This window comes from Palaemon carinicauda, chromosome 15 (assembly GCF_036898095.1).
Source record: "Palaemon carinicauda isolate YSFRI2023 chromosome 15, ASM3689809v2, whole genome shotgun sequence".
In the NCBI taxonomy this organism is placed as follows: domain Eukaryota; kingdom Metazoa; phylum Arthropoda; class Malacostraca; order Decapoda; family Palaemonidae; genus Palaemon; species Palaemon carinicauda.
In genome coordinates, this window is record NC_090739.1 from 61,680,710 (window position 1) to 61,698,382 (window position 17,673).

General features: G+C 40.8%; 1 long non-coding RNA gene across 4 annotated transcripts in view; it reads left to right on the forward strand.

Annotated features, from left to right (window-relative positions):
- The window catches only part of LOC137654627 (uncharacterized), a 39,939-nt gene extending 22,670 nt beyond the window's left edge, over positions 1-17,269 (forward strand). The window contains exons 2-6 of one of the 4 annotated variants that reach the window (XR_011046668.1): positions 13,673-14,362; positions 14,692-14,759; positions 14,922-14,998; positions 15,234-16,599; positions 16,926-17,269. This is a non-coding gene — a long non-coding RNA (uncharacterized lncRNA). Of the gene's footprint in view, positions 1-13,672; positions 14,363-14,691; positions 14,760-14,921; positions 15,187-15,233 lie in introns of all 4 variants that reach the window. The other 3 variants (XR_011046669.1, XR_011046667.1, XR_011046666.1) reach the window with 3 other exon arrangements.
- The last annotated feature ends 404 nt before the right edge of the window (positions 17,270-17,673 follow it).

Below are 17,673 nucleotides of genomic sequence, written 5' to 3' on the forward strand. Positions count from 1 at the left end.
CATCAGCACCTCCAAAGCCCATTTCATGTTCTTTAGATAAAGTTATTAATTTCACTTCGCTGTTGAACAATGAGGAGTGTGCTTTAAAGGATTTGACTCAAAAAGTTATTTTCCTATTTGCACTCGCGTCGGGGGCCAGGGTTAGTGAAATTGTAGCCCTCTCGAGAGAGGAGGGTCCTGTTCAGTTCTTGGATGGGGGAGAACTGAACCTGTTTCCGGATCCTACGTTTCTCGCCAAGAACGAGTTACCCACCAACAGGTGGGGTCCCTGGAGAATCTGCCCTCTGAGAGAAGATGCATCTCTATGTCCAGCGGAATGCCTAAAGGTCTATCTTCGTAGAACTTCAGACTTCAGGGGTGGTCAACTATTCAGGGGAGAAACATCAGGCTCAAATTTATCACTGAAACAACTTAGGGCGAAAATCATCTATTTTATTCGCAGAGCGGATCCAGACAGTACACCCACAGGTCACGATCCGAGGAAAGTTGCCTCGTCCTTAAATTTCTTTAATAGTATGGATTTCGAACATCTTCGCTCATACACTGGCTGGAAGTCTTCCAGAGTGTTCTTTCGTCACTATGCGAAGCAAGTGGAGCAACTGAAGAGGTCTGTGGTAGCAGTGGGTAGTGTCGTTAACCCTACTGTTTAACTCTGCGAGGAACAGTGGATTTAATTGGGACGATTAATTCCGGGGTGAGTGTGTAGTTACGAACTGTTCTACAAACTAAGTGTTAGGGCACTGGGTTGCCCACATTGACTGTTCCATATTCAAAGGTGAACCTAACATAAGTGCAGACATGTGTGCCAAGCGTTTCCATCACTAATGTAACTGATTAGTAATAGACTTTTATGATTTTGATACCTCGGTATGTTAAAAGTGGCGCTAATGTTTTTCTTTCAGATAAACAAGTTTTCTGTTTACTATCATGCTTATGCTTATTTATTGTTTATCCTCCTCTTATATATGTATAATTTTTGTTTAACCTGTTTTATTTTATTGTTTGTCAATAAACTAGTTCTTGTGAGCCTTGCGTCTCCTTCGCCTGTGTCATTTTACTTGAAATGAGTTAGCATTACGTTTACTATGTATATTTATCTGGGATAATTCTAATAGATTGTTCCTTTATGCAAGCATTTTTGCATTGGTTTATGCTTTCCCCTAGCGGGAGGACTCCATGCCCTAAGGGGACGGTGGCGGATATGCATGTTTTCCTCCTAACCGGATATAAACCTTTGTCCAATCCAGTAATGAACGGGGAACTGGTCGATATTTCATATTGACTGAGTGGTTCTTTACAAACTATGCTTTACATGATATAGGGTGAGACCACTATATTGGCTTGTCTGTTATTCATACATAGGTATATGTACTCTTCGAGACTTTTCCAGAGTCTAGTATGACTTCTCCCTGCAGGGGGCAGGAAGCACTAACATGGTCTATGGTTAGATGAAAAGATGTATGACAGTAACATCTTAGGTCTCTAGGTCTAGTTGGCCGGGAAATACCTTCGGGGAGTACGGTACGTTTTGAGAATCCACAGATACAGTAATGCTCTGGTATACTTCCATCAGGACGACGTGGCTTGAGCCCAAAAAACGGATTTTGAGCGAAGCGAAAAATCTATTTTTGGGTGAGATGGCCATGTCGTCCTGATGGACCCGCCCTTACCTTTTCTTCTAAAAAGGGCTGTAGGTCCCCTCCCTACAAACAGTATCTGTAGCACCTCGTATCGCTACAAGGAATACAGATGGCGCCGTGAGCGGCGCAATGCACGCTTACGAAACAGGAGAGGAGAGATACCTTGCGAGCGGTTCTCCTTTCTTTCTCGTTTTTTGTTTTCTTGCCAATTGACCCCTTCGAAGTGTTAACTCTGTTCGGGGTGCAGATTGCTATGTGGAGTGTCAAGAATACGTCGTCTGATATTTCGCGATATCCCTGGTTCTTTTATTAGGGATATAAGCTCCAGGTGTTAGAATTCCGAGTACCTTAAGGTAAATTCTCTGGGAATATCGCCGTAGTTATATATACCCAAGGAAGCTACCCTTTAGGAACTTCCATCAGGACGACATGGCCATCTCGCCCAAAAATAGATTTTTCGCTTAGCTCAAAATCCGTTTTTTGGGCTCAAGCCATATTGTCCTGATGGAAGTTCCTTAAAGTAGCTTCCTAAGGGATATATGTACTACAGTGATATTCCCAGAGAATCTTACCTTTAGGTATCCAGAATTCTAACTCCTGGTGCGAATATCCTTAAATTTTCTTTCAAGGATATCGCATAATATCAGAAGACTTATTCTTGACACGCTACATAGCAATCTGCACCCCTAATAGCGTTTACGCTTCGAGGGGGTGTGGCAGAATATTAGGGAAGCCGTATCAAGGTTACCCCCGTTCTCTTACTACTATTGAGTATGACAACAGCGCCATCTCCAAGATGGCGGACATTCCTTATTTTGTAGTGATTTCGCTCGGTGGTATTCCCTGTTGATCTAACTTTTTCGATCGTTTTCAAGGATTATAATTATGCTTTCTCCATCTTCTTCCGCCTCTGGAAAGTTGAGTATCGAATCTTTACAATGAGTATATTAGCTCCTGTTTCACAGTGAAATTAGAGTAATTTATTGTGCCTAGGAGCTAGGCCTGTTACTGGAGGCGCCATGAGCGCTGTCGTTAGTTAGGCATGTGTTATTTAGTTAGCAGAACGACTTTCCGGTTTTAAATAGCATTAATTAATTATTTTAATTACATAGCTATTTAGGCAAATTATTCTTGTAAAGATATTGATAATGTGAATAATTTCCTTTCGGTGAGTTAGGTAACAGAGATCTCGACTCGCCTAGGTAACCTAACCTAGGCGTTTTATTATACATTCAGACATTTCCCCGGTTACCCTCGTGTATTGTTTTTCAATTCAAGAGGAGACTGATACCTCCTAAAATTATATGATATATGACACCTTATACGTCTCCATGGAGATTTAAGGGTAATCTCTCTTTCCCTCCGAGTGTAGCTTCAGGCTACAACCCTAGTGGTCGTGCCCTGAATTTTATTCAGACATGACTAGCCTAGGGTTTTTCTGTCTCTTCCCTTAACCGCAGGTTGTGGTATACCAGCAGGTTTTGGGATTCAGTCAGAATCTCGGAGTATTTAGTCTTGTGTCAGCGACCTGCCGGCAGGGTGAATAGGTTGTAGGATACCATCATTCCCCTGCCGGCTAGGCTGCCGACATTTTGTGGCTAGCCCTCCCTAGCCGCACTTGATGTAGTGGTAGGATACCATCTTCTCCTTTCAGTCTAGAAGACTAGTCCTGTGCACGCAGTCCCCTAGGCTGAAGAATAGGATTCTTCTTTTGCCTAGGATGGCGGCGGCACTGGAACTCTGTTTCTCCCTTGTTAAGAGGAGGCGGCAATGCTGCCGTCCCCTTAACTGTATTGGCAATCTCTGGGTTGGGGAACCGAGTCTCTCCTGTCACCTAGGATACTGCCGATACTGAAACAGTTTCTTTAAGGTGTGGTAGGACTGACAACTTTGCCAGTTCCTTCCACACCCTATACAGGACCCTGTTCCTTCCCCTCTGTCCACTTTTTGATGGCCAAGCCATTGTCTTTCACTGGGCCAGTGTCCTGCAACCTTACCATTGCCGGTGGGTTGCCGGAGCCAGCCAGACTCCCTCTCTACGACCTCTGTCCGGCTGCCGGTAGCTATGTTAGCAGCAGGCAGCCATGACAACTGTCGGTTATATTGAATATCAGTAACCATATGTCTTTCAACTGCTGGCGGCCATGATGGCTGCTGGCGGCAATACATACTGCTGGTAGCCACATCATCTGTCGGAAACTTTGGTCTCTGCCGGTGGCTGGCGACTGCCAGCAGCCAAGATGGGTGCCGGTGGCTGGCGGCAGCCATGATGGCTGTGAGTGAGGAGTCCCTTCTGTCCCCAAGGGGGAAGTCCCTTCTGTCCCCAAGGTTCTTCAGTTCTCCCTTGGACTGCTAGCCACAGGTTCTGTTGCCGGAGTACTTCCAGCCAGGCCGGCACAGATAGGTGCTGACTCGGACAGTAGCACGCCGACTGTACTGGTACTGCCGGAGGCTAGCCTGCCGGCAGTGTATCGGCGGCACCTTGCCGGCAATAGTACTGTAGCTGGAGGGAAGCCTAAATGGTACGTTCTCCCCTTCCATTTGAACCTTCTTTCTGGAGAAAGGCAATAAAATTAGACTTTTACATCCTTACAGTATACATACACAGTAAGGAGTAGCCTTTACTCCATACTATCTCTCTTTAGCTAGCATGCTGGATATGCCGGCAAGATCTAGCTATGCCGGCAACATGCCGGCTGAACTACAGTATATGTTATATAGGTAGCCAGTATATCTGCAGTATAGAATATACTGCAAATAGAAAACTACTAAATATATCATACTAGTTGTTATTTCCAATATATCTTGGGTACCCCTACACAGGTATTTGCTGAACCCAATCCCATATTGAATGAATATAATTTCTTCAATATTCTGATTAGAAATCAGTTTTTGGATTACCCTACAATATTAAATATCTTCAAGGCCGGGGTGTTATACTCTTAACCCTTAAAGGGTAGAGCCTTTATCCTTGAGTCTCCCTGATCAGGACACTCTGTAATTTGATATTGTAAGGAAGGCCACGGCAAATAGGTTGAGTGGGATACACAAATATATGTCTTTATTTTCCCTAGTCCAGCCGGCGTCATGCCAGCTGGACCGCGCTGTCAAATGCTTGCTACAAAAGTAGCATATTGGCTGAACTATAATATATAATTGTACAGTAGCCAGTAATTTGCAATATATATATACTGCAAATAGAAAACTACAGTACCATTACACAGTAGTCATTTCTAACATAGCTTGAGTACCCTTGTGCGAGCTTCTGCTGGTACCGCTCCTATATTGAAATAATAGTATTTCTTCAATATTCTGATTGAGAATCGGTTATCCTGACCCCACAGTATTAAGAATAAAAAGGGACAGTAAATTAGTACTTCTCTACCCCTAGGGGTAAGAGCCTCTTAGTTGGAGTTCCTTGATAGAGGAATCTCCATATAGTTAATACCGAGGGGAGGTAACAGCATTTGCTTGCAGGGTGTACACAAGTATGTGTCTCCTACTATCCCTTTATAGATTACTATCCTAAGCTATTCTGTTAAAAGATGACCTTTGCATATTGATTATCAGGGAGGTAATCCTTTGTATACTCATTCTGTTTTCCTTTCTTTACAGGAGGAACACCAGATAACTTGTGCCGCAGTCTTCTGCAAGGCCAAGAGTAAGTATTTTTACGGTCATAATACTTGCAGGTTTCATACCCCCTGTAATATTATTTCCGAATCCCTACATTATTGGAACCCGCAGGTTTGCAATATATGTCTGACATTAATGTCCGAAGGTTTCGAGAACCCAAGTCTACAGAGACTAGGGATACAGCTCAATACAAATTACGCAACTGGGTGTGAGGCTTCCAGAAAATCTCTCCGGGACCTTACCTACCTAATGATAGGATGCGTAAGCTACTATTTCCGAAGGCAAGTAAGGAAATAGTGGTGCCTCGGGCACCAATTACATCCCCTGATGGCCAGATAGCCTTTGGGAAGGAGGGCAGGAAGTGCCCCGGGGTAGAAGAGGAAAATGTCGTGTCGGAATTGCCTCCGCCTATGCCGGCTCTAGAGCCATCAACGTCGACATCTTTGACTTCTACCCCTCTATTAGATAGAATGGAACAATTATGTACCCAAGTGAATAATCTAATAGGGAGCTTTCGTAAACAAAACGAAAAGCAGGAAGTAAAATGCAAGATAGAGCCTCGCAAAGCTTCTCTTGTCACTTCCCAAGGGTCATTCAAACGACCCATGGATCAAGACTTGCCGACATGCTCCAAAACCAATCCCTGGAGGTTGCGGAGCTGATGCAGATTTTAAATGGCAAACTCTACATCTCCTAGAAGATGGGTGCTGTTCCTTTGGACAAAGTCCAATTTTGGCCAAGCTTTGATGCTTTCCCTAATTGTTTTGTTCGACTGAGGTATGCACGAAAGTCGAGAAAAAGAATGGAATTGAAGGAGGTCATGATTCTCGACCATAAGCCACTGGCTATCCTGTCAAGTAGGGTTTCTAGGAGTTGAAGGTATTCTCTCTGAATAACAGGCACCCTTCCTTTCTTGCTCCTGCTTCAATCTCATTCCTCTTTGTGGGGAAGGCATTTAAATCTGTTCCCAAGGCAGTGGAGGCGGGTAAACCATGTCCTGCACTCGAGGAGTGCAAGCCTCTGTCACCAGCCTTTCCCAAACAGGAAAATGACTGGAAGGAGGAAGATTAGATGCTGATGTCGCCAGTCGACAATTTAACGAACTTCTCCCTCAACTATTTGAGTTTCTCTTGTTCTTGTATAATGAACAAAAGACAAAGGAGAGACTTGCAGCCTCCCTTTCTCTACAAAACTACATAGTTGTGTTCAACCTACCAAAATACCCCAGACATGCTCATGGTCCTAGCCAAAATGCATATGGCTACCTTAGTGAAGGACCTTTACGCCTTTATGAAGGCTAGGAGAGCATGTAGAGAGTTTGTGTTCGCTGCTGCAACAGTGAAACACGAAACAAGGAAGCTAATATCTTCCAACATCTGGGGTAAAGACCTCTTCCCAGACGAGGTAGCTAGGAAAGTGATTAAGAGCGCCACCATGGAGAACATAAGTCTTCTCCAAAAGTGGAGCATCCTTTCAAAGAGAAAATTATCCATGGTTGTGGGTCCCCAACCTAATAAGAAGACGGGAAAGGCTGGAAATATCCGGGCTGTTCAACAACATCCCACAGTTCCAGTGACCACGATGCCACAGGCAGGTGGTCAAAAGTTTTAAACCTACTGATTATTCGAAGCATGAAGATGCTTCTGATAGAAGGAAGGTTCCTTCAGGATTGTCGGACCTTCGATTCTTGGGTCCAAGGCCTAATCAAGATGAGACTATGATGGGAAACAGAAATGTCTCCATCATTATTTCCTTACCTTCTCCTACAATCCAAAACCCTCCTGGAGGAGTTTACCTGAGAGCTCTAGAGAATACAGGTAGTAAGAAACTATAGTCCATCGAGTTCAAGGGAAGGCTGTTTTGTGTTCACGAGAAGGACCCAAGAAATCTCGGAGGCATTCTGAACTTGTCGCCACTCAACAAGTTCATATAAATCAGCAAGTCCAGAATGTTGATCCTTCTGAACATATGGACCTTGTTTCAAAAAGGGGTGTTCGTAGTCTTGTCAGACCTGAATGATGTTCTGTGGCAACTTCCAGTCAATCACCCCCTCCCCTCCTATCTAGAATTAAAGTTACAGATAGTAACGTACATCCTAGGAAAGATACGTGTCGGACTAGACAGTCCTAAATATCTTCATAGGATTAGCAGACTTAGTCACGTAAAAACCAAGCCTAGAAATGGTTCAGGCAACAATGTACCTGGACGAGAGGCTAGGGTGGGCAGCACCCAAAGTGGCTGGTCTATGTGCATCCAGGGAAATGACCCGGTTCCCGGGACATCGCGGATGCAAGATAAGCTTCTAGAAGTCTCGAATCTCTCCAGCTCAAAGGTTTCAATGGCTGAAAAACCATTGAAGCCTGTGGTCACATCAACTCTCCTTTCCCTTGGGAATATAAAAGGAGATCGTGAGGTCGGTCAAGAGACTGGTAATCAGTCGGATTTCCAAGACGCTAACAGGGAGAAGCTCTGAACTCGACCCAGTTCGCAATAGTGACAGACCTAGTGCTAAGAGCACAGCGGAAAGATGCGTCAAGAGCCTGGAGAAAATACGCATCAAATGCTTGAAGAGATCTAAAAAGACCGATATCTGTCCCTCTTTAATCGATTCTCTAACAAAAGTTAAAGCCCGATAGTCCCAAGACTATGCTGGTCCTGTCATGAGTGAGGAAGCTCTCCACACAGATCAGACTTCATACAACTGATCTGGGACACCGAAGCGATAATGAGATTTCGCAATTGACAATGCTAAGGAACGTCTCTTACAGTCTAGGTGAAGTTAACCATCCCTTTCTTAAAGGGATGGCACCTGTCAGCAGTTCATATATAACTGATCCACAATGTGACAGTTGATGCTCTATTTCGATTCAAGCCAATAGTTTAAATGGTCCATGGACGCATACCTATTCCCTCCCAGATGGGAACAAGTTCTGAAACTGCAGATTGACCTCTTCATCACGAGCGTCTTCAAGAAACTACCTCGATATGTAGCCCCATACGAGGATCCTCTAGTGGGGTTGATAGACAGCATGTCTCTAGGATGGAAGGGATGGACTTGGGTATTCCTGTTCATCCCATCCAATCACCTGCTGAAGGTCCTCACCAGGTTCAGATACTTCCAAGGGGGAGTATCTCTATTGGCTCCCAAGTAGCCCAAGAACAATCTGTCCTCCTTAATGAAGGAACTGAAGCCGAGACTGGCCTTAGTTCTGAACCTAGGTCCATTTCAGAAGGTTCAGAAATTAATTACCTTTGTTTTATCACAGAGAACCCGAACCCTTCATTTCATGATTTTCTTACCCTAGTGGTTAGAAAAAGATTTGGGATCTCTGAAGGCAATATAGAATTCTTAGGAGAATACAAGTCTAAGTCAACTAGAAGACAATATGAGTGTTCCTAGAAAAAGTGGGTTACGTTTGTGAAAGCAAAAGGACCGAAAGAAATTTCAATGAACTTCTGTCTGTCCTTCTTTGTCCACCTTCATAATCAAGGTCTGGCGGCCAACACGATGACTACGTGCAAGTCAGCCTTGACTAGACCTCTAATATATGACTTTCAAGTGGATCTGGCGAATGAAATCTTTAAGATTCCGAAGGCATGTGCAAGGCTTAGGCCTGCAGCACCACCAAAGCCCATCTCATGGTCTTTGGACAAGGTCCTACATTATGCCTCATCAGTGAACAATGAAGATTGTTCCCTTAAGGATATAACCCAAAAGGTTATTTTTCTTTTCTCTATAGCCTCCGGGGCTAGAGTTAGTGAAATAGTGGCCCTATCTAGAGATGGGGGCCACATTCAGTTCACAGAAGCGGGAGAACTGAATCTTTTCCCTGATCCAACCTTTCTTGCTAAGAACAAGCTGCCCACTAAGAGGTGAGGTCCTTGGAGAATCTGCCCTCTGAAGGAAGATTTCTCTCTGTGGTGTAGTGTCTAAAGGTCTATCTTCGTAGAACTGCAGACTTCATGGGAGGACAGCTCTTTAAAGGAGAAACCTCTGGATTAAACTTATCCCTGTAACAACTGAGGGAGAAGCTCGCCTACTTTATTCGTAGAGCGGATCCTGACAGTACTCCCGCAGGTCATGGTCCGAGAAGAATTGCTTCATCACTGAACTTTTTTCAGTATATGGACTTCGAGCAACTTCGCTCATATACTGGATGGAAATCATCCAGAGTGTTCTACAAACACTATGCTAAGCAGGTCCATGAACTGAAGCATTATGTGGTGGCAGCAGGTAGGGTTTTAAAACTGCTGTCTAATTCTGTGATGAACAGCTAATTGACTGGGACTGTCAATGAAAGGGAGAAGGGGTCACCACTTTTAGGGTGACCTCCTTTAAATGAGTGTTACCATGGTGACACTAAGGGCTGATTCACACCTGACACTCACGGTCAAGCTCTCACTCAGCTCATTTTACTGGTGTGTTCACATATGCCGCTCAAGCTCTCCTAAGCTCAGTTTGTTTTGTGATGGCATTGGTGAACCATGTGTGAATTTTTGGCTCTAGAATTAGCGGGTATAGCCAAAGCGCTGGATGAGGAAGAGGGAGAGAGAAAAAGGAGGAGATTTTGGGTGCATCCTATACTAGTGAAGAATGAAGGAGAATATAAAACTTAATATCCCCATCTTATAGATGACAAAAAAAATTCTTTAATTATTTCCACATGCCAAAAGGGACATTCGAGTATATTTTGTCCAAAATTGGATCAGATATAATGAAGGAAGACTCCTATTTTTTCTTTTAACATTAATATTGCTGTAGAGGGGTGACGCCAGGTCATACAATTCGGGTTTTGATTTGACAATTTCGATGAGTATTTCATCTGTCATGAAAATAAAAGTTATTAGTTTCTGAATTTTTTTTAGTGTTATTCAAACAACTTGAATAAAGTTGCAAGCATTTATTTTTATTCTTTATTTATGATCACAATACGATATGTAATAGTAAGAAAATTTTATTTAATTAATATTCTGTATTCTCTCTATAGTTTCCTACCTTTACATAAAACATGTTATGTACTCATAGCCTTAAAATAAATATAGCATAACTTGTTTGTTTTTTTTATTCACGTGTTTACCTACCTTTTGAATTGTCCCATTATTTTTTGTTTTGTTGACTCATCCCTGCAATGTTTGAATATAAGAACAACTTTCATTCACGTCCTGCCCACGCAAAGAGCTGACCGCGACTGAAAAATGTTTTCACAGTCACACCTTGCCTTACACTCAAGCTCTCGATCTTGCTCAAGTTTAAGCACGTTCAAAATATCTCTTCCTTTGATCGTGAGCTTGACCGTGACTGGAGTTGAGCGAAAATGAATGACTGGATGGTTTGAATGCTCTGCCTGTTTATCATTAAAGAATATTTGAGCGCGATCAATTGCGTGCACGTGAGTGTGAGTGTCAGGTGTGAATCGGCCCTAATTCTGTTAAAACATCCCAGGTGTGGAATTATACATATAGCACTAGTGCCGTGTGTACGTAGTACACATTGTCGATAGGATGTAACCGGTACAGAGACCGTGAAGGGAAAATTTATTATAAAAATTTTCTTCAATCTGAGAGTGGCACTCATCATTTTTCTCTTTCAAGAAAGATATATAGTCTCTGTATTCGTTACGTGTATAATTCCACTGTCATACTACATTCATTTTACTGGTTAACTCATTTAGTCATTTATTAGGAATAAATATCTATCAGAATGTAGTGCGTCCGAATTCTCCCGACAATTGCGTGGATAAATGCCGGAGTTCTTTGACTTATAGTTGTATGCTCGCAAACAATAGATATAAAGAGACACTGATATTGATTCGGCAATATATACAAACTATGATACTGTTTGTATATTCAGTGTATACTTATGTTTGTTCATACAATGTATGTTAACATTGAGACCCCTTTTTTACTGTCTAGAATGACTCTTCCCTGTTGGGGGCAGAAAGCACTAACATCATTTATGATTAGTGATGATGACGGATAACGGTGACGTCATTTGTCTCAATTGGTCCACATGACCATAGAAAGGTTATTCCAAGGTTAAGGCACTGATGAAAATCCACATATACACTAATACTCTGGTATGCTTCCATCAGGACGACATGGCAGCGACAATCTATTTTTGGGTGAGATGGCCATGTCGTCCTGATGGACCCACCCATCTTTTCTAAAAAGAAAAGATCTTCACAGTATCCCTCCCGAAGTACTGTATCTGTAGTACCATGCTCAATGCTACAAGGAATGTCCGCCATCTTGGAGATGGCGCTGTTGTCATTATCAATAGTAGTAAGAGAACGAGGGTAACCTTGATACGGCTCCCCTTCTATTCTGCCACACCCCCTCGAAGCGTAAACGCTATTATGGGTGCAGATTGCTATGTGGCGTGTCAAGAATACGTCCTCTGATATTATGCGATATCCTTGAGAGAAAATTTAAGGATATTCGCGCCAGGAGTTAGAATTCTGGATACCCAAAGGTAAAATTCTCTGGGAATATCACTGTAGTACATATATCCCTTGGGAAGCTACTTTAAGGAACTTCCATCAGGACGACATGGCCATCTCACCCAAAAATAGATTTTTCGCTTTGCTCAAAATCCGTTGAGTTACCCATACAAAATTGGTACTGCGAACACTTATAAGTGATATGCCATCTCGCCCTAGTTAATTAAGCTGTACTTTATTGATAGTAGGCCTACTGTTCATGTATTACAGTAATACACATTACGGTATCGGAGAGTATTGTTAGATAGAACAACATTATTTTGTTATCTCAAGTGTGACTACGCCTCATGTTATGAGTCTTCTTACCGTGTACTGCAGGAACAGTAAACTAGTTTAGTTACTGGAATGTGTTCATACTCGAATACAATACTAGTGCATTATAAAATAAACCTTTAAAAGTATTATAAATTACAATACTATCATAGAAACCATGTGAAAACAATATAGTGCATTGCAGTGGGTTACCTAGTGTGTTAGTCGACCACGCATAGGCTATGGCCAGTGAGTTGGTAGGTTATGGGTTGACCCACCCTAGGACACCAAGCATTTACTAATTGTGGATTTTTGCAGGTGTCTTTTACTTAAACTTACGAATAAGGAGGGTCCACTACAATCTTTTACAGGTAGTTTTAGCTTTCCTTATTTTTGAAAATATGACTCCTTAAAATTTTTTTGTCCTTTTATTTGTTATGAATATAAAAAATTTATTTCTTATGAATATAATCAAGTATGAGGTTTCTATTAACGTTCCCATACAGTATATCGTACATGACACTTGACACCTGCTAAAAAGTCAATAACTGAACTTTTGCAGTATTTCATCTTTTACTAAAATAAAGTCTGCTTAAAAATTCTTGGCAAACTGTTCTTTTTGATCTTGCAACAAATTATGAAAGTAACTTTGAAGGTGCCTACCGAATTATCTTTGGACGAATATTCTTTTAAATTAATGAAATTGAGTAAATTTGTCCAATTCATCTATGGCATCCTATCTATCATGGTAACAATTTGTACAGCAAAATATTAGGAAATAAGGAAGATAAGACTAATTTAAAACCCAACCCCCTCAATTTTAGAAAATGTGTGTACCTTGGATTTGACCTTGCCCTTCTTATTTTTGGACGAATTATTCTTATGTTAACGAAAATAAGTAAATTCAACAAAATTCATCTATGGCATCCCATCTATCATTACACCTTAATTTTTGTCATTTCAACCCTACCACATTTCATGTAATGGGTACGATATGTTATCCCCGAAAGTGTAAAATACATAAAAACTGAATTTTTAGGTTTCACTTTTTTTCTATTCAAATGCTTGTAATTTTATTTGAAAACAAATTTACAAAATGGGTATACTGTTTTAAGAAGAAAAATACCATTTCTTCAAATTGAAAAGCATTAGTTGAATGTGCTTATTTTATTTCTGTTTTATGAGTAATTCAAAATAGCTTAAAAATATACTCTCTTGCATACAAAATAAATTTTATTAATAATCTCTTTCAGAAAAGGTTTAGAATTTTTTCTTCTTCTTCTAGCAGACACGCTGACACTTGTTCTCACTTTATCATAAACTTGTGGCGTTATTTTGTTTGCCTATATTATCTTCAACATTATGTATTCTCAATTCTAATGATTTCACTAATGATGGTTTTGCTGCAACTAACATAGATTTTCCAGTCTCTTTTAATTTATAAATCGATAAAGTAAGTAGTCCATGTCTTTCATGATTTATTTTGCTTTGGACACTTGCAAAAAAGTAGACAAATATTTTAATAAGACAAATATTTTAGTATTTTCTAATTCCCTTTTCATTTCTGTGCTCACTCCAACCCAACTGGATTTTTTTTAACAATAGTCAGTCGGCCCCCATTTCTTGTGGGTTCTATCTTTGCAGATTCTGTCATTCACAGCTCGGACATCCATATAACCAATTTGATAAAAATTCATGTATTTGCGAGTACGAAGTGCTGCACCCGCGCCTTTGCACCAGGCAGGTATTCTGGGTTAAACCGTGCCTGCTCTCAACCCGACTAATTCAAACTGGTCATGCTTCTTTGCACACAGTCTGTTACACTCCATTTCTCTCACCGCACAGCAGAACACCCCATCTCTCGCATCATGTGGTCTTCCTTTCTTGACACAATGCCAATGGCCCTAAGAGGGCTGCTTCATCTTATGGAGGTTCTGCTAAGAGACAATGTAAAGTCATGACTCTATAAGACAAGGTTAAAATCCTTGATAAGTGCAAGGAAGACTTCTTGTGCAGCTGTATGAAGAATTTTCAACATATAATGAGTAACGTGAGTTACATAGAGAAGAAGGCAAATGTTCTGTTTCTTGGTGTGAGGATCATCTTCATAACGGAATAGCTGTCGACTCTATAATCATCTGGAAAAATATTAAGTTGCTGCACCGCCATTTATGCAGGATAAACCTCTGCCATCCAAATTCTGATTTGAAGAGTTTAATACAGAGTTTTGCATTGATGAAAATGTTGCATCGAATGTTTTCCCCTAAGAGCTTCAGAATATCATTGTGGAAGAGTGTTACAACCTGGAACAAGTTTTGAATATGGATGAAACTAGTAAGTTTATGAGCATTTTTAAGAGAAATTCTAAAAGATATTTGCTTTCTTGATTTTTATTGTTGAAGTGTTGCACACATTTAGTACTAAACTACAATAATAAGTGAAAAAATTAAGGCTTAACTGTAATTTCAATAAGTTTATAAACATTTATTATATGTGAATTTCTTGCAGTTAATATTTGTGCACGTAATTTTGCACAAAAAACTCATAACATACACAAATTATAATTTTTATTTAAATCCTACATAATAATGAATACAGTACCGTAGTATTTTATACATAGTGTTATATAAGTGTTTTATTGTTCGACCGTTTCCTCTTGGAAGAAGTCACAGAAGGCATTCATTGCCTAGGTTAGATGCTGAGTTCCCTGTTTCAAGACAGCTAAGGATAGGTAGGCCAATGGTGTAAATTTTATTCAATTTATCTATTTTAAAAATGCATGTAATTTTTTAAAGAAAATGTCACATGACTTTTTTGCCACATGAAAAAAAAACTTTTTATGATTTCACTTTATAGAATATTACTAAACACCATGCTAATTGTGCCTTTTTAGTCTTCCCCAGGTATACGATGATTTTTTGAGGAAATTCCACTGGTCATTTTATTCGGGCTGGCTTTATTTAAAAGACGGTAAGGATCCAAGACCTTCAACACTGAAGCATGAATAGGCTACTGGTTTACTTAATGCACAATAGAAAGTCTTAGGCTAGTTTCGTAACTACATACCGGAGGTTGAGAAGTATTTCCAGAGCAAAGGGGTGTAGTTTAAGGTCCTGCTCGCCTTTAATAATGCTCCTGGACACCCAATCTCCAACAAGGTAATTTATCCTAATTTGCAAATTTTCTTTCTTCCAAACGCCACTAGCCTCGTCCAGCCGATGAACCAGGGGGTAATAAACTAAAGGCTCATTACAGCAGAAGGCTCAAAGTAGCCATGGATAACTACCCTACCCTGGATGTTATGGAGTACTGGAAGCAATTCACGATCGTAGTCCGTCAGTCTGTTTTCGATTACTTATTCAATGATATCGAGCTAGAGACTGTGAATCCTTGCTGGGACCAGGTGGGTGAAGGACTTTGCCAGCTTCAGTCCTGATGAAGCTTTCCAGCAGACTAGCAAGATCGTGACCCTAGAAGGAAAGTGGAAGTAAAAGGCTTTATGGAAGGGATTGAGAAAGGACTTCCTGGGGTTGCATGACGAAGAGCTGACTAAGGAGGACCTAGCTACATTGATCCATTCAGCAAGTAGGAAAAGGAGGAGGCTGATGAACCTGACTAAGAGGATGAAGGAATCATTCTTGTGAAGTTTACAGGGATGTCGCGGATAGTGGAAGACTAGAAGACAAAGGCCTACAGCATGCACCCTTCAATGATACGGGCCCTGAAGTTCATAAGTTTCATGTATGAGGGTTTTGCAGTCTACAAGAGCATCATGAATGAGATGAAGAAAGCAGCGAAGGAGCTCCCTATCACAATGTTATTAACCCCTCGTGTGAAACGGACACCATAACCCCTCTATCAACCACTAAGGGACCACCACCACCACCACCGCCTCCTCCTCCCACCACTCTTTCTCCTGAACATGAAACTCCTGCAACCCCTCCTCTGGTAACCCGTTCTCGAGCAACCCAAGTGGAACTCGGTTTTGATGATGGCGTAGACGATACTACACCTGTTGTACAAGAATGGCAAGACATTAATTTTCAAAAACAGTAAAATCTACTGGAAAAAAGGGTTACTGTACTAGAGATTATTAATTGAATTTAAGATTTAATACTTCAACCATCAGTAAATTACAATTTGAAAGTTTTATAATTTGAAAGTTTATGAAACATAAAGTATGTTATCAACATTTTTAAGTATCTTAACTTCAACGTAACTTTTGCGCACTGTAGTGTATGTAATAAATGCATTTTGCTGTTCTATAACTTACATTAATACTCCACTAATCCATCTTAATTTTTTACAGCACTGATAATTCATCCACGTGGATGTGTCATGTCATGTCATCTAGTTGAATCTCTTAATCGTACATTTCATCGTTCGTCCACTTGTGACTACGCAGCTTATCCTCGTCCACTTGTGACTACGCAGCTTATCCTCGTCCACTTGTGACTACGCAGCTTATCCTCGTCCACTTGTGACTACGCAGCTTATCCTCGTCCACTTGTGACTACGCAGCTTATCCTCGTCCACTTTGACAACTGTTCCTCTTTGCAAAATACCTTCCAGTAAGTTATGTCCTAATATTTTAAGAAAGTAGAAGTTGCACTGACCAAATTTTCCTTTTGAGACATGTTGTACAGCAATGCGTAAAATATAGAGATCTACTTTTGATGGCATTTGTGAACTATGAAAAAGACTTTGATAGTGTGCACCAGCCAATTTTGTGGAGAGTCTTGCATTATTATGGAATTCCTCTGAGAGAGATAAATTTGATAGTCTATTCATGAGCATAGCAATTGCAAAGTTAATGTTAATGGAGTCTTACTAAATGAATTAACAGTGCGTTGTTACCTATGTTGTTTATCCTCTTCATGGATTTTGTAATGCCTAGAACAGTTTGAGATGGTGGAGAAGGATTGGACTGGAGTGGTGATAGGAATTTAGAAAACGTAGCGTATGCTGACGATGCTGTCTTTGTTAGCAGAACACCACAGGATTTGCAATGTTTGTTTACGAGAATTCCTGAAATAGAAGAAAGACAGAGATGATTTGAGCGGAGTATGCAATGGAAGATGAAATGTCATTGGAAGAAGAAAGGATTGATAAGGTATAATCATTTAAGTACTCAAGAACTATGATCTCCAATACAGGGTCTTTAGAATTAGAGTTAGTGAAAGATTGTTAAAAAGGCAAATCGGACAATGGATAGATTAAGTGAAACTTGGAAATCAAATTGCCTGAAATTACATATAAATCTGACAAGATATCAGTTTAGCGAGATCAGTGTTAGTCTATGGACACGAGTCAAGGTATGATAATATCTCTAATAGATTTAGTAGATTTGAGAACAAATCCCCCAGAAGGATATTGGGCAGTTAAATGGCAGAACAGGATTAGAAATTCAACTATGTGAGATTACTCGAGTGCTATATGCGGATGAGATTATGAAGAGGGGTAGATGGAAACTGTATATTTGCATGCTCTTTGCACTCTCCAAACGTTCAGCTGGACTCCACAAGGCACTAGAAAAGTTGGAAGACTCGGGCCTACATGACTGTGGCTGAGGCCTATGAAGCGTGAAGTAGGAGATGATGAATGGAGAAGTGATGAATTAAAAGCTCAAGATAGAAGACTGGTGA